Below are 16,154 nucleotides of genomic sequence, written 5' to 3'. Positions count from 1 at the left end.
TGAAGTATCCCATTTTAAGATAGGGGACAGAGAAAAACTTGCAGTGACATCACAGCTTGTTTAAAGGACTTGAGAGAAGGAAAGATGTGACCAAAAAAGGGTCCTACAGTCAGTTCTAGAGGGTTTTTGACAAATCTGGTCAAATGGGGCCTTCTTGTGTACAGGACATCAGACTTGCACACAAACACACACACAATCCTTACTAAAAAGTAAGTGAGGATGCAGTCAAACAGGCTGCCACAGAAAAACGTGTTCCTGCATCTCCACAGCAGTGATTATCAGCACAGGGATGGGGTAAGACTCCTACATGAATGTACCTTATATGAGGTGCCCTGAGCTAAGCCAAATAAAGCCTCTAGACACCATCACACTGCCCCGTATGCTCCATAACCAACATTATAAACTTTTACTGTTTATAGAAAACCATTTGCTGTAGTTTCAGGAGCTTTTAATGGAGTTTATTAGTGCTATTTTTCATTACTTGCTGCCTGAAAGGCTAGCTGGTTTAATACCACCACTGCGATTTTACAGGACTCAGAGAAACAGACAATGTAACTAACACTTCTTAGAAACCTCTAAAAACTACTCCTCAGAGAACACTTCTAGAGATATTAAGGAAGGGATCTTAGGCAAAATTTTCAGCCTATGGGAGCTAGTGACCCAACTACATCTCAGCCTGCACATTCCAGCATCTGATCAAAAACCAAAAGATTCGTAAGACCAGAGGAGAGACAGAGACTCGTGGGTACAAAGGTCCCATCAACAGAGGCTCCGCTCGCAGCTCTCTAGGAGCTATCAGGTAACTCAAGATTCTTACTTTCAATGTACTCAGGAAGGCTGTAGATACAACTTGCTGGGGTGACTTTCAGAGTTCAGAACTGAATTTGTCAGACAGTTACCTGTTGTTTCTTATTAAAACAGTAGATGATTACAAACCTGAGCTGTAAAGATGGACGTGGACAAAAAGCAATAAAATGGCAACAGAGATGTGCTGTACTTAAGCATGTAGGTTATTTTCAGAGGCATGACACTGTATACATGATGTGTCTGCACACAGGCCTGGAGGTGGGACAAGTATTCTTGCCTTAAGTAATCTTTCCATTTTCTTTTTAAAATGTATTTCTGGGACCATGATGAATAGCTTTAGCTGGAAATTGGTCTCTCCCCAGGCGAATCCTAACAGGTTTTGGGGTCTGCTTTCCAAATATGTTCCACAGTCTTTCAGGAATAACCCCACTTACCATAAGAGGTGGCGCTTTTGAATTCCCCATATCATTTAATTCGGGATTTCTGGCCCACTTAGCCTTCACCCAGTAGGGCAGAAACGGGTTTAGGGGCCAAATAAATAAAAGGCTTCCAAGGGACAGAGCAAGTGCAATCACAAATTAGGGATAGAAAGGGGAAAGAAAAAAAGAAAGAGACAGGGACTCAAGGCCATTAAATCTGATGACAGTGACATGAAATTTCAATTGCTGTGGGATCAGAAAGCTGTGCACCGTCTCTGGGCTGCCTGTGGAGGGGAGGCAAGTGGGAGATGCTGCTCCTTTAAGGCATCACTACCACATGACAACAATAGTGGGCCTGACAGTTTTTTCCAGCTTCACCATTAATTTTCCATAAAGAGCAGTTTCTCGATGAGCCCTTTTCAGGCAAAGCCTGATGCTTCAGAAACCTGTAATTATTCTTGGCTCCCCCCTCCCGCAGCCATTGCACCTGTGCCATTTCAAGACACCAGCTGGTCATGTCTTGCCTTCTGCCTCTGAAATCCAAAACCAGTGGATCAAGCCCATCTCCCCATAGAGGGAGGGGGGAAAAACAACTCAAAGAAACAACATAATGCAGTCCCTCCCTCTCATCCCCCCCTCAGCCTCTCCACCAAGTCAATAGGGGGAGAAGCCTAGCAACGCTGTGCCAGAAAAGCCCTCCACCTAATCTGCATGGCAGACAAAGCCTGGGCAGGGGTTATGGCTGCAGCCCTTGCTTTACCCCTCACCAGGGTCCTACCTGCTGCTGCATTTGCCAGGGCAGGCAATTGCTGGCAGAAACAAAGCGTCTTTCCCCATATGCACTTCCCAGCTTCTGCCAAGTACCTTATGCGACCTTCTGGCCCCAATCACTCAGGGAGTGGTGAGGAAGGGGTTTGAAACCAGCCTGCTTTCTTCACTCCTGCCCTGACATGACAATTTTAGGCCACCTAAGCCCCACCTCTCATCTTGAGCTCTAACCTGGAGAAACCAATCAGGCTGAGACCACCAAAGTCCCCACTCTAGCCCAACAGACCATCAGGAGGGGTTCTTTGGTCTCCATTCCTACCAAGTCATTTGCCAGAGAACATATCAAAAACTACCAATTTTTTTGTGGGAGGAGCAGGATATTGACCTCTACCCACAGGGATATGAATCCAAACTTCTGGATTCAGATGATGGTGAACCCCTGTAGATCTCCCACTTCTACTACCAGCATAGCAGGAGATGGTCCAAAGATACCTGAGACAGCAGCAAGCTGCTCTGGTGAACCCCTGTAGATCTCCCACTTCTACTACCAACATAGTAGGAGATGGTCCAAAGATACCTGAGACAGCAGCAAGCTGCTCTTGCCATAGTTTTTTGAATGTCCAGCTTTGCCTTAACCACTAATGCAAGAGAAGGGGAGCTCTGTGTAATGGACGTCACGTGAGACATTACTAAACTTTCTTACTCAGTGCCTGTACGATTTACAACAATAAAGACTTCAAAAATTGCAATGGGAAGAGGAAAATGGCTCCCTTCAAGAACAGAAGAAGATGATCCATAATACTGCTGTTTGCTGTCAAGTCAGTTTTGCAGCCTAGGGATAAAAAGTGACCTGTTACTTCAACCCATCTGCCCTGATTAACAAGGGTCATTCTCCTTGCACCTCGCTCCTCCATTTAGCCCATTAAAAGAAATGATGATTCATGGCTGACAAACAATAGGATGTGACTTTGCAAGACCCCATGTACTTGTAGAAAGCCACATAGAAAAGGACGGCAGTTTGGCACGTGGACAATCCTGACAAGGTCTCAGTCTGTTTTTTCAATTTTGCATATGACTGCAAGGCTTACTTTTCCAGCAGAGACACATTTCCACCATGTGCAAGAAACACTCTGCGTTTCCTGCCTACACATCGGTAACTCACAACAGCTTTTCACTCGCCACATTATACTATCATCTCAGTTCTCTGGAGCACATATAGCAGCAGAATGCACGTAAACTGCACACCGTAACACTTCCACATGCAGCACCAGATCTTTTAGACAGTACTAGACAGCCACTGTGGAGCTGTTCCATGCCTGGTAAGGACCTATGTCTGGTTAGTCTGTTCAGAGTTTGCAGTAGCAGTGATCCAGGGAAACTCAGTGTTCACTATGTCAATTCAACAAGGTATGACCTGTAATCTACCTGTAATTCTTACCTCTGTAGCTCATTTAAAGCTCATCTACTGACAATAAAGATTATTTTCCAAACACGTTGAGTATGCTCACTGCTGTGAAAGGCAATGCAAGAGAAACCCAGTGTGTGCCTCTGATAGTAGAGATGTGATACATACGTAGCATTTTCAGTGGAGCTTAGCACTCAATTCTGCAGCCAGCAGAAATCAAGATAGTTTTTCTACTAACTGCAACAACAAGTCAAAACTCAGACTTTCCAGTCCCTTCCACACTTGCAGATAATCAGTTTGGTTCAGAAAGCCCAAGTTTTAGGGTGCTTGTCAGCTGTCCATGTTAAAGAGTAACCCAGAACATTCAAAAAACAGGTATGAAGGAGCTGGGGTCCCCACTCACGATGCTGATGTTTGACTCAATCACTCACCAGCAAGAAGGCTCTAACTTGGACCACCACCGTCATCAGTGTGCCAAGCCTCCAGGCAGTGGAGGTATCCAGTGTCTCTGTCTCCCCTTCAGAGAGTAACAGGGGAAAGACTGACTAGGGTCCTCTGCAGGGACACAAGTCTGGTATCTGGGTTCAGATCCAGACAGTTCTGGAAAACCTAATTCCACCAGATGACCCAAAATGTACTCTCAGTTCCCAGGGTATAAATCTAAAGAACTGGTCCCAATTGACAACCACATCGTGTGAACTTGACCCACACATACAGGCTCTTGAAAACGTACAGGTTACTTCAGAACCACCTGCCTATGCTGTAAATTCTTTATGGCACTCAAACTCCTGGGTGTTTTGCAAAGCTAAAGACAGGACAAAATGGTAACAGTAAAGTTCTGTCAAGGGTAAAACAAAGTCCAACCACTTATAATGATTTGAGGACAGAAAGTCAAGGAAGACACTTTATCAACATGTTCAATGGATTCCTCTGTTTTACCAATGCTAGAGTATTTTATAATATCTTGATTTTGAATTTTTCTCACAGATCATGGGAAGTTCTTATCTGGAAGTGCTAGTTACTTCTAAGTGCCATTTACTGCAGATATAATTGGACATCAAGCACCGATCTTGGAAGTTATCCAAAATCTAATTAAGAAGTTGGATACTTAGATCAGGCTGTGACAGATTATGGAAATGTCGAATGTGGTTGACAAGCAGGTCTGATCTACCAGCTCTGTTTACAATACTTGAAAGGATTCTCTTTGCAGCACAATTTATGTGAGCAAAGCAGAATCATACATGCAATAGTGAAGGTCAAATTCCAGTCTCCATCATGGCCCCATTGCTTTCCACTGGCATATAAAAAAATAAAAAAAATCCCTAACTTTAAGTAATTGTGGAAGTTTAAAGACTGCAAAGGAAGAGAAGGCATTCTCAACCTGAAGGCAACCCAAAACGATAATCCTGAGGTCAGCGCCACCACAGGTCACTGAAGCTCAGACCAAACAGCAGCACCAGGTCCAGGGCCCAGTGTCAGTATTTCATTCTTCAGCAGAACAGCGAGAGCTTTGAGCTACTGTGGCACTTCCATTGCTGATGCCAGAGGGAAATATTAATCGGGATGTTGTGGGGCAGCCCTAAATTTAAAGGAATGAGATTCAAAACTCACCTGCCTTCCCTGAAATGCCATGCTGTTTTTGTCCTTAACCCTAAAACAAGGTTTGAAAGATGCACCTCCTACTGCCAAAAGCCTTCATTACTTCCTGAACAACAACAAAACCCAATACTCTTGCCCATCTATTCCAAGACTGTCATCTGTTCCCACCCAGCTGCCAAAACCTCCAGCTTTTCCTCTTGGCAGCCTCTACTGGGCAGTTGCTAGTTGTCAAAAAGCTGCTGCACATCAGAAGCTTAACATTTGGGACAGCATAAAATAAACAGAACTTTAGGATTAAAATAAGTACTTTTGCAAAATACACTTGGGAAAATGGAAAAACTGCAGTATGAAATGAATGAATAGTAAGAAAAAGTTTCAGGCAATAGCAAATAATTTGTATTGTAAAAAATTTAAGACAAAATTCCTAGTGACGCGCCAGCACATCTCACCTACATATTATATAGTTAATTGAAAATAAGATAAAACCACTTTTTAGGTACAACAATAAATTAATGATGGCTAACTCATGGTAAATATCTGCATGCATGCATTAATCCCTTGTATGTATGAAACGAACCAAGTTAACTGTACACTCAACAAACAGGCTTTTGCCAAGAGCAAAAAGCAGGCACACACATAGTCAGCAAAGATAATTTGATATGCAAAGACTTGTTTTCCAGTGTTAACATCATCATGCGCCTAAGCTGTCAGGCTAGTCCTCGCTAACACCATCTGAATGGGTCTCACCAGTCACTAGAGTCTGCAATGGACAAGTCTATTAACTCTTGATTGCACTACACTGAACTCAAGCCTCTGTTTGCAAATTTCTTCAGTATAATATTGGCCTTTGCCCATTTTTCCCTTTGGTCTCAGCCCAAAGAATGTATCTTTAGGAAATGTATTTAGCCAAACCAGCCTATTCACTGTTGTTCATGCACAACAGCATTCTCAGCAAACACTCTTGTACCATGACCCAGATGGCTTTCTCCCTAGATGTTCTTCACAGCATTTTTCTTCAGAGCATGAAAGATGTTGAAATCGGAAGCCTCAATCACATTCAGCAAAGATACATTTGAATGTAAAAAGTTCTGTGAATGTACTTTAAGGACAGAATCACTACCTTCAATTAAAGCAAGATGTTTCCCTGTTGTTCTGGGGCATGATGTAACTAGATTTATCAAAGACTTCAATCAACCTTTAAGGCTCAGAGGATTAAAACCAATTTTCTCATAAATCAGCAATTTACACCAGCAGAAATGGGCAGTAAAACAAAAGTCTTAAAACTCACAAAGATTCTGAACCTGTAACTATAACCATGAAGTCAAAATCAAGATTTGTTACCAAACTTAGTGATAATGAAATACATCTTATCTAACAAATATTCTTTTATACAGACAAGACAAAGTTGTTCACTAAAAATCTATGGTATTTGGGCTTTAGGCATAGAGAATTTCAGTGCACCGGTTGTGAGATATTGAACAAAGGACTGCAGCTAAGCATGGCTGAATTTGATAGGCATCTAGATAAAAAAAGGATGAAAGAAATCTGCAAACACTGAATCAGGGCTTTGGAGGGCTTTTGTTGTTTTCTGACTGTTTAATAAAGATAGAAAAAATATCCGCAACCAGTCACAACAACAAAAAAATAGCATCAATACCAGCAAAGGATTAAGGACAGCCAAATCAAGAATTCAAAGCGCAGTCAGTCCATTGTGCTAGTATCAAAATATGATGAAAGCCATGTGTGCTCGTACAGCAGCACATGCCCTGCGTGCTGCCATGCAAGCCAGACGGCAAGTAGCCATACAATGACCATTTGAGAAATGATATATATATGTAACGTAAGTGTGTTTCAAAATCTTTCTGAAGGCATAATCTATACACATAACTTTGAGTGAGCTGACTAGTGGCCCACACTGCAAACTTTTCCCCAAACATCTTCAACTGGGTGTTTAACTAGTTGCCGTCCAGTTTGGAAGCAGCTTTAATTTAGCATTATAAACAGCAAAAACGCACAATTAGCTCCTTGAATTGCCAGTCTCAGCTCCCACTGAAATCAAAGGATCAGGTTCAAAGCATGCCCCAGAGTGTGGTAAACTTCTCACAGGAAATGGATATGCAAGAGTAAATGCTGACGGCTGTGGAAAGTACAAGGCAGAGCAATATTTTAGATCTCGATCCTCAGTTAAGAATCATCCTTACATAGTATTGCAGTGGGGTTACACAGCAGAACTGGATTCCTTGTAATTACTCTGGATAGGATCATGAATGAAAAAATGTACTCTTTAGAGATGTTTCGTTAAAATCCAGAGAAAGCTTAACATTTCCTCCTCAGTCGCTGACACATACATATACACCAGCTGTGTTCTCGCACTCCCAGGCAACAGCATATTCGTAGGCACAATTCTTCACAATTAGCTTATTAAGTCAAACCTGGAGAAGAAATGTGATCATTTCATGAGAGTCCTGGGTTGCAAGTCATCTTCTGCTCTGACCTAAAAACATATTAAACAAGAGAATGCATAACACTGAATTCCTAACCCAGAAACTCGCAACCCCTCATTAGACTTTGCCTGTTCAACATTTTTGCTCTGGGACTAGTGCATCTACTCTGTACACGATGCCCATTCATTATCACATCTCATGGCTCAACAAACTTTTTGTATGTTCCCTTTTGTATTATTTTTGGCTGTGGGGAGGAAGAGGTGGGGACCTGTCTGGGAAACAGGAAGCAGGAGGAAGGAGGGGAATGTGTTGTAGAATAAGGTCAAAACAAAGAAGAATAAAAGAGCATTTATACAATTTCTAAACGATAATAAACATATAGGACCAAAGCCTTCCTCCAGCCATGCAGACAGCAGCATGCTGCTCGGCCGAAGTTGAATCTTTAACAAGAGCACAGAAACTGTCCAAGCATTAGCTTTTTTTCTTCAATGTTGTTTTGGGATTTTTTAATTGTTTGGGCAATTTATTATCTTACAAGAGCAAGAAGATGCATGTGCTACTGTGATAAATACGCCAGTATGGGAAAAGAAAAGAGCAGACAACAGACTTGAGTTTCACCGTCGCACTGAGAAAAAAAAAACTCTGGCTAGAAACAAAGCAATGCGAAGCACAACCGGATTCTCAGCTGGGGTAAATCAGCACAGAGCAGCCCTGATTTCATGGTTCCTGTTTACATCAGCTGAGGACCTGGCCAACACTCAAGCTCCATGAAATTCTGCTCTTGATTAGCGTCATTTAACTCTGTGGCTTACATGAAGCAGAATTTGACATGTTCTTTGAGGGCTGGAGAGGGTTATTTTATGTTACAAATATTGTCTACTTTATTATGAACAATGTGACCCAAATGGAAAAAGGGAAAAATTTTAAAAACAACACCAACTTCAGACATCCTGATATTTGAATTTGTTTCTTTTTTCTCCTTTTTTTTTGGGGGGGGGGGCAATCTATATGGAGGTATCCACAAACTGATTTTTGCCACTGTTGGAACAGTTTTCATCATCTATGCACAGAACCAACAGCCTTTGCACTTGAACATTCTACTGCAGGTAAATTTGACTCACTCAAAAGCCAGGTGTCGTCCAAAGGCCACAAACACCCTTGCAGCCAATGATGTTTTTCCATTGTTTTTCTTTTCTATACTGTTCTGCCAAGGTGCTTGTTCCCAATGTCTAGCCACCAGATATTTTTATCAGCCTCAGATCTCACCAGCAGCCACTTGAGATGCTATGGGTCCTGATAGAAGCAGCAGGGCCCCCCTTTAAAAGCAATTCGCTGGAGCACATTGGTAAAGGACCTGCCAGCATTGGCCCAGCTGCTCAGCAGCAACCCAGACAGCCGCCCACAGGCACCCAAGGAGACCTGTATCCCCAGAATGCATTAGATCAAACAAAAAGGGAGATCTGGCAGGGCCTTTTGTGGATATCATTAGCAACTCAAGGTGTGCTGTCAGAACTGGACAAGCCACTGCTTACTCCTCATGAAAAGATCACGAGATCAGTCATGTGTCAGCATGGTTTCCAGCAGGCTGTATGGCTACCGGCTGCAGCACAGCATGGGAAGCCGAGAGATCCCATTAAGAGCCCTGCCATTTATTGACTTGAGAAAGCTCGGCAGGTCAGATCACCAGCTGCTCAGAGTCAGCACACCTCTGTGAGCCAATTTACACAACCACGGCTCTCGTGCTGGCTCACTTTCTTCGGTCTGTTGACTGTGGACACCCACCCAGTTGTTATGGATTTTAATATGCTGCAATATGAAAGTGCTATTTCAGGACAGTGTTATTAATAGCAGAGCAGCCAGAAAATAGCCTAGAAGGAATGCAACGTCTTGGTACTCCTGGAAGATGCAACAAACCTCCCAGCATCCAAGCAGCCACCATGGTTAATTCAAGATGCTTCTGTGCACAACTGTGTTTCGGTAGAGGAGCTAACTATACAATAAGTCATCATTCACAGAAATGCCCTGCATGGGTACCTCCCAAGTCTGCAGAGACTACAGTGCAGAAAGGCCAAAGAGTGGTATTTTGTTACTCTAAGCAGGCTGGCAAAAATCAGAGGCTGGGTGCTGTGATGGAGCATCAACAGTGGCTACAAGAAGCTCTGCTCTTGAAGGAAGAGGATGGGATGGGACCTGTTTGAGCCCTGCTCAGAAACTTGTCTGACTACAGAACCTCGTAGAGGTTCTTTTCAGCCTTTGTTCCCTACAAGCACCCTGTCCTTCCACTGTTTCTTCATCCTGCACCTCCTCGGCAACATTCTTTACATGGGCAGGAGCATCTCAGTCAAGGCAAGTCACTGTTCATTTTCCTGCTCTCTCTTAAACTTTGTTTCTTCTGGCAAAACATCCCTGGAAACGCATTGGAGAATACCATGCGGAACTGCCAGACACTGCCTCGAGTTTATTTTGACATCTTTCCTTTTAAGATTAATTGGAAGGTTTCCCAAATTAACTCCAGGTACATCACCAAACAAAACACTCAGCACCACCTTGCAGAGATGATACCAGAGGAGAGCATCTCTTTGCTGGCAAGTCTTTTAGCATCCCTTATGCCTGCACCCACCAGCATTGCTAAGAGGCTCTCTGTGAGGCTTTCATTTTTTTTTTTGGCCCCATCCCAAGGTATCCTCTTCGAATAAACCAAATTAAACTCAACATGGCATCTCTCCATGAGAAGAAAAGGCCCAAATGATGATGCTAGGAATCAGAAGATGTCACATTCAGGGCACTGTAGCCTTACCAGTTAAACCACCATAGACAAATCCAGCCCACAACTGAACATGCACCGCAGGGAACTACTCTCCAGAAAGGGAAAAAACAAAACCCGCTTACCAACAAGGAAAAGAGGAAACATACTGTAGTGATTATAATCCCAACATTGGACATGTTATTTGGCATATTTCCAACTCAGACATTTGAAAAAATGTAGTTAGGGAAAATAGGACACTTGAGGTAAACTATTTCCCTTTTCCACATCTATTTAAGCCTATACAGCATCTCCCAAGATAAGCCGGCCTTTATGGGCTGGCTGTACACCACTCCTTCCCTCTATTGTCTTTCTGAGATGGGATGGAAGTCTCCAATGTCAAGACTCGGAAGATCGCAGCCAGGCTCTCTTGGCTCAGTTTGTGGGAAGAGGAAGAGCAGGAACTGAGGAAGGACACAGCCTCTCCCACTGCAGGAGCAGGGTCCTCTTCCTCACACTCCAACCAAACCTCCCTGGAATTTTTTTTATCATCAATACTGCTTAACCAAAGCTGGTTTCAGTAACCCCCAAAGGCAGTGTCTGCTGCCAGCTATCGTCATCTCAAACACTTCCAGACCTCTGTCACCATGCTTTGGTACAATGCCTGCAAGAGCTAAACACAAACATTATGTTCCTCCAAGTACAAATTACAGCTTTCAGGAGCTGCAATTTTATTCTGGTTATAAACATACAAAGGTAACCTTTATGCTGGGAGAGGAGGAGCCATGAGAGACACCACAGGCTGAGTCCCTGCTTCACAGGGAACATTCCTGGGAGCCGTCTGCCACTTTGCCTCTGGCTGGCTCTGCTCCTCAAGTGGATGCACTTCCCAAGCAGTTGTGTTTCCCAAGCAATTGCATGGTATCAGAGCCGAAGTGTAAGCCAAAATGCCTTGTGGTGGCCAGCACTGATGGAGTGATCTGCTTTAGTCCCAGCAGTTCAGGAACCAGGACTCAGAAAGGGAGAGATGCATTCAAACCATGCTGCTCTAGCTACAGCTGGTGCTGTTGCTAGCTTATGCATTCAGGACACAATTTTCCAGGCACAACTCATGACTCGGTTGCCATCCTAAACCCCTGCAGAAGACAACATGGCACCTCCAAACACACAGGCTCCTTTCAGGGTGCCCCCAGAGATGCTCCCACCACCACCAGAGCAAGGTTCAGGCAATTTCCTCCATTTCAAATGTCTCTAAACCTTTCTTGTTCTGCAGATGTCCCATCACTGCCGAGAATCGAGATCATGACACCTGTCAAAGACGCATGATGTTAAATTGCCCCTGCAAGCCCCCGTGTGCCCCCAGGCACTTCAATCCTCCTGCCAAGCCTGCTGTGCCCCTTCCCCACCACGAGTAATGGTGCATTCCTGGAAGCAAAAAACTGCACTAGAAGTCTTTTTTACATGCAAGCTAAGAGCCTTCTTTGCCTCATACCATTTTTACTCATAAATATAATATCAAGGTGATCGTGTTCTTCTCATGCTGCTCAGAGCGTTCTGTAAGTAAAACCTGCAATTGGCTATTTATCAGATGGAAAAATAAAAGCCACATTCAGTTTCTCCCTACACTTAAAAATGACCACGTGCAGCCTCTGAAGCAGACTGATCTTTTTAACAAGGTCATGAATATCAGCCAGCAGGAAAACAAAACCACCCTGCACGTGTTTTTCCTTCTATGCTGCTTTCTCACCAATGTTTTGCTCACTTTCTAAGCAGAGGAAAACTCTCCTGTTCCCATCACCCTGTGTTTATCCACATTCCAGCAGCCAGTAGCTGCTTCTCCAGGCACTCTCCAAGGGCAAACAACTGGATCTCACCGCAATGTGTTTTTGAACTTGAGACACGTACAGCTGAGTGGGAGTGAGGTGGGAGCCCTGAGAGCAGAAAAGATAACACGCAGTGGATGGTGGGACACCATGAAATCTTATGAAAGCATCGCTCCTGCAGGCTAAGACAAAAAGCACAACACACCCTTCATCTAGTGAAAGGACTGGACAATGCACTTAAGAAGGCGCAGCCCTAGGAGACAGAATAAATCCTCCCAGATGTCTCTGGTGACAAAGCCGCCCAACTTGATCAATACAGCAGCATTAACACTGTGCTACCTTACACGAGGATAGTCATATGTTCTTGCCTCTGCTGAGTGTGGGGGAAGGGGTGCCAACTCCTACAGCAATTCACAGGGGAAACATGTCTCTCAAAATCATTAAGATTGCACAAAGAATCTCTTACCCATTTCCATGCAAGCTGCTTTTTTGGGAGAGCTCTGCTTCGTTACTATTGATCAAGCTCAGATGGAATCCCAGAAACAGCATGTGCTTTACAGCTTTCTCAAAAAGAAATTTTGCTTTTAATTACTTTAGGATCCCTATCTCCAGGCTTTTCTTTCTGCAGCCATGAAGTTCCTTTGTCTTGGGGGCTAGGTACAGACACATAAATCTAAGTGATTAACAACAGAAGGTAAAACTTCATGATTAGCAAATTTCATAAAATGAGTGTAAGTATTAGGGGCTGAGTTAAGTGCATTTGATTCAAGCAGAAGTAATGGTAATAATACCACTGCCACTCCCAAGCACCAGACAGAGTCATGGCCTTTGTGTTTGGCTCTTGACAAACATGGTCACAGACAATCCTGGTAAATAACTCAGAAATTGGCAAGAGAATGGAAGGGGAAGAAAAACAGTCCTAGCTAATCATGCTTAACCATGACCAACAATTTGAGGATATTTTAAAAACTAGGTCCTGTGTGTGCCTCATGATGAGTTTGAAGACGGCTACAGGGGTAGCCAGGTGAGTCAGTGTGGAAGAAAACATAGCAGAGAAGCTAAAGGCTGAGTGATAAATACTGACGACACGGGAGGAAGGACTGACTGTAATAATAAACACAAATTAGCTAATGGCATTTAAAACCAGGAGGAAGACCTTCTTACCCACAGAGAGGTGTGTCATCCATTGCTGGAAAGGAAAACTACCACAAAAATGCTGCATCAGCACCAGCCACCCTTCTCCAGCACTCAGCTGGGTCAACACATCATCAAAACCGGGAAAATGACACACTCGCTCTCCCTCCACAGGGAGAAAATCCTGCCATGAACACCCTCTGCCACCTCTCCACCAAAACCCATTGAGACTATCAAAGCCAAACCCTGCACTAGGGATTTGAAGTACAGAGTTTGAGCACACCAGGCCACCTCCACACTGTGACTGCTAAGCATTTCTCCCCAGAAAAGCGTGGTGCTCCTCCAGAGCTGCTGGCACAAAGTGCCCCCAGAAAGGGGTGCTGCAAAAGTGTCTAGACAGACTAAAATTAAAAAGAACAAAGTATATGACACTGCCCACTGTCTGCAAATCAGGGCCAGATTCTCAGAGGGAGGAGTAAATTGCTAGCACTGTAATCGTAGCTAGTGGAATCATCTTAATTTACACTAAGCAAGGATCTGGCCCAGAAAAATATTCCTGTCAAATTTGCAGCCAAAAATTCCTCCGCTAGACCACATTCCACCCATTAAACTGCCAGGGAAGACAATTGCAGTAAGAATTTAATTAAAATGGAGCTAGTATCCTTTTCAGGCTCTGCTCTCGACTTCCTCTCTCCAACAACTGAGCGCTTGGGTGTCCTAGATTCCCAGCCTGTAAAATGGGCACGTTACAGCTTTCCCTGCTCTGTAAAGGCAATGGCTGTGAAGCATCCTATCTGTTCAAAGCTCAGCTATCAAATCAAACAGACATCTGAATGCTCCAAACCTCTGGGTCTTTGATGAAAGGGTACATATTTTTCTCTGCTGAAACAGTTCTGTCATTGCTGTTGGGAAATTTGACTCTCAGAAAGGCAACTTGCAAGTTTTGCTTCCAAGAGCATAGGTGTCAGGTCCTCTGACTTAGCAGGGTACTGCAAAAGATTTTTTACTGCTCCAGACCGTACAAATTTGCTGGCGTAGTCCCTGGTACTGAAGAGGTAGGCACAGAGTGTACTGCTTTCCCACAAGTTTCTCATTCAGATTTTACTTCTCAGCTTTGACTTTTATACTAATTAACATCTGGGTGGACAGTGGATTTTCTGTTTACACCTCCGTTTTCAGCTCTTCCAGTAAGTCATTAGATGGAAGGATACACCCAGGAGGGTGAATCCGTGCAATCACACCATCAAGTCATAAGGATGGTGCCACATGGTGCCTCACTGTTGCAGGTCCTTTCTTCTTATCCTTAATTTCTATTAAAACATTTGGCTTTTTACATGCTGGTCTGCAGGATCATTAGCAACAGCACATGGTTTAGGACTTGTTAATTTACAGCCCTTGCGTTCAACACAGAAACACTGCACAGATACCCAGAGCTTAAGAGCTTGCTGAATAAAGGGCAGAAAGATGATACTTGTTATGAGAAGTTTTCACAGAGGCAGAATCAAGCGAAAATCAGCAGAGCCCCACTACCCTGTGCACCTCAATGCTATCTGGCACAGCCCCACTGTTTTGTTATAACCCCAGCACTGGAAGGAAAGGGAATCACCCATCTTCCGAAACACCTGGAAGTATTTTTCTGCCATGTGAGCAGCCCAGGCTGGCTCAAAGGAGCAGAAATGGTTAAAAGCAGTGCAGTGGACAAACACAACAGGAACATCCAAAGCATGGGGTGACCCACCAAGCAAACCAAACAGCGTCTCGCAGTCCAGAGCAGCTAACGCTCCCCTCAGCTCAGGAAGGCTCTTCTACTGTACACTAGCAGCTTTGGTAAATCCTCCTTTAAGGTGGCAGATGCAAGTTGGCAGGGCATTACCCTGCTTGAAGCCACCACAGTCACCAGTGGGTGACTGCAGATGGGGGGACCCTGCCACTGAACCCGCAGTGTTCCTGGCAGCCTGCTCCCTGCCCACATCAGAGTAGCTACCTTTGCTGAAGAGAAGGGCAGAGGTATGCTGGGTGGGCACCAGAATTCAAGAGGCCTTTAACCATGACCAGGGCTGAACACCCACCTCACACCCATCAACCACAACTAGTGGTCCTCTACTAACTGACTAGCCAGCACATAGATACTGTTTCCAAAACAAAGGGCAGCAACTCACAGAGGCCCTGCTCTTCTCAACACTAATATTACCCCGTGATTTTTCAACCCCATAGTTGTATTCGTTGGTTTAGGCTCTCTAAAATATTGAGATTTTCCACAACTCACTGTCAATAGCCAATACTCAGAATGAGCTACCATCAAGTCAAGTCACCGGCACCAATTTGACTTCAACCGGTTTAAAGTCTGATCCGTTTCATTAAACAAAACTGAAAATTTTGCATCTTTTTTTGTTTCTATTTATTTTGATGGATCGCAGATCACACTATAAAAACATGCTTAATAAAAACAAATCGGAAAACTAAGGAAACTGATGAAAAGCTTTCATTGTGAAGAAAAGCAGGGGAAAGGGCTTAGGGAGGAAATACTAACTTTTTTGTGTGTGTGTGATGCAGCAGAGAGAGGCAGCATATAAAGAAAATCACACTGGGGCAGGAAATAAATCCTTGAGACTGAATTTGGGAAAAGACAAATTGATGCACTTATGAAAGAAACAGCAACACAACATGCACACTTAACCAAAAGCAGAGATTTAGTAAGGCTGAAAAGAGACCTAGAGCAGGTAAGACACAGAGAAGACAGATACAGCTTTGAGGACAGAGACTTAACATCTGATAAACAGGAAAACTGGAACACAGAGATGAGAGTACGACAAAATTGAAAGGGAGGTGCACATTTATTACTATTTATCACATCTCTTCCACAGTCAGTGTTCTTTGGTCAATGAGCAGGGGTCTCATTTCACATTTAGATAACTTTAAAAAGTTAACATAGATAAAGATGGCAAAAAGTATCACAGTCGGTGCAGCTACAAACAGGGTGAACTCAAATAAAGCAATGGACTTGCTCATGGA

At 43.7% G+C, this 16,154-nt stretch overlaps 1 protein-coding gene across 2 annotated transcripts in view; it reads right to left on the bottom strand.

Moving 5' to 3' along the window:
• Window positions 1–16,154, bottom strand: part of KLF7 (KLF transcription factor 7) — a 63,559-nt gene that overhangs the window by 33,984 nt on the left and 13,421 nt on the right. The window lies entirely within an intron of this gene.

This window comes from Phaenicophaeus curvirostris, chromosome 7 (genome assembly GCF_032191515.1).
Source record: "Phaenicophaeus curvirostris isolate KB17595 chromosome 7, BPBGC_Pcur_1.0, whole genome shotgun sequence".
NCBI classification, from domain to species: domain Eukaryota; kingdom Metazoa; phylum Chordata; class Aves; order Cuculiformes; family Cuculidae; genus Phaenicophaeus; species Phaenicophaeus curvirostris.
The sequence above is the reverse complement of the archived record's forward strand: the minus strand, read 5'-3'. Positions and strand labels throughout refer to the sequence as shown.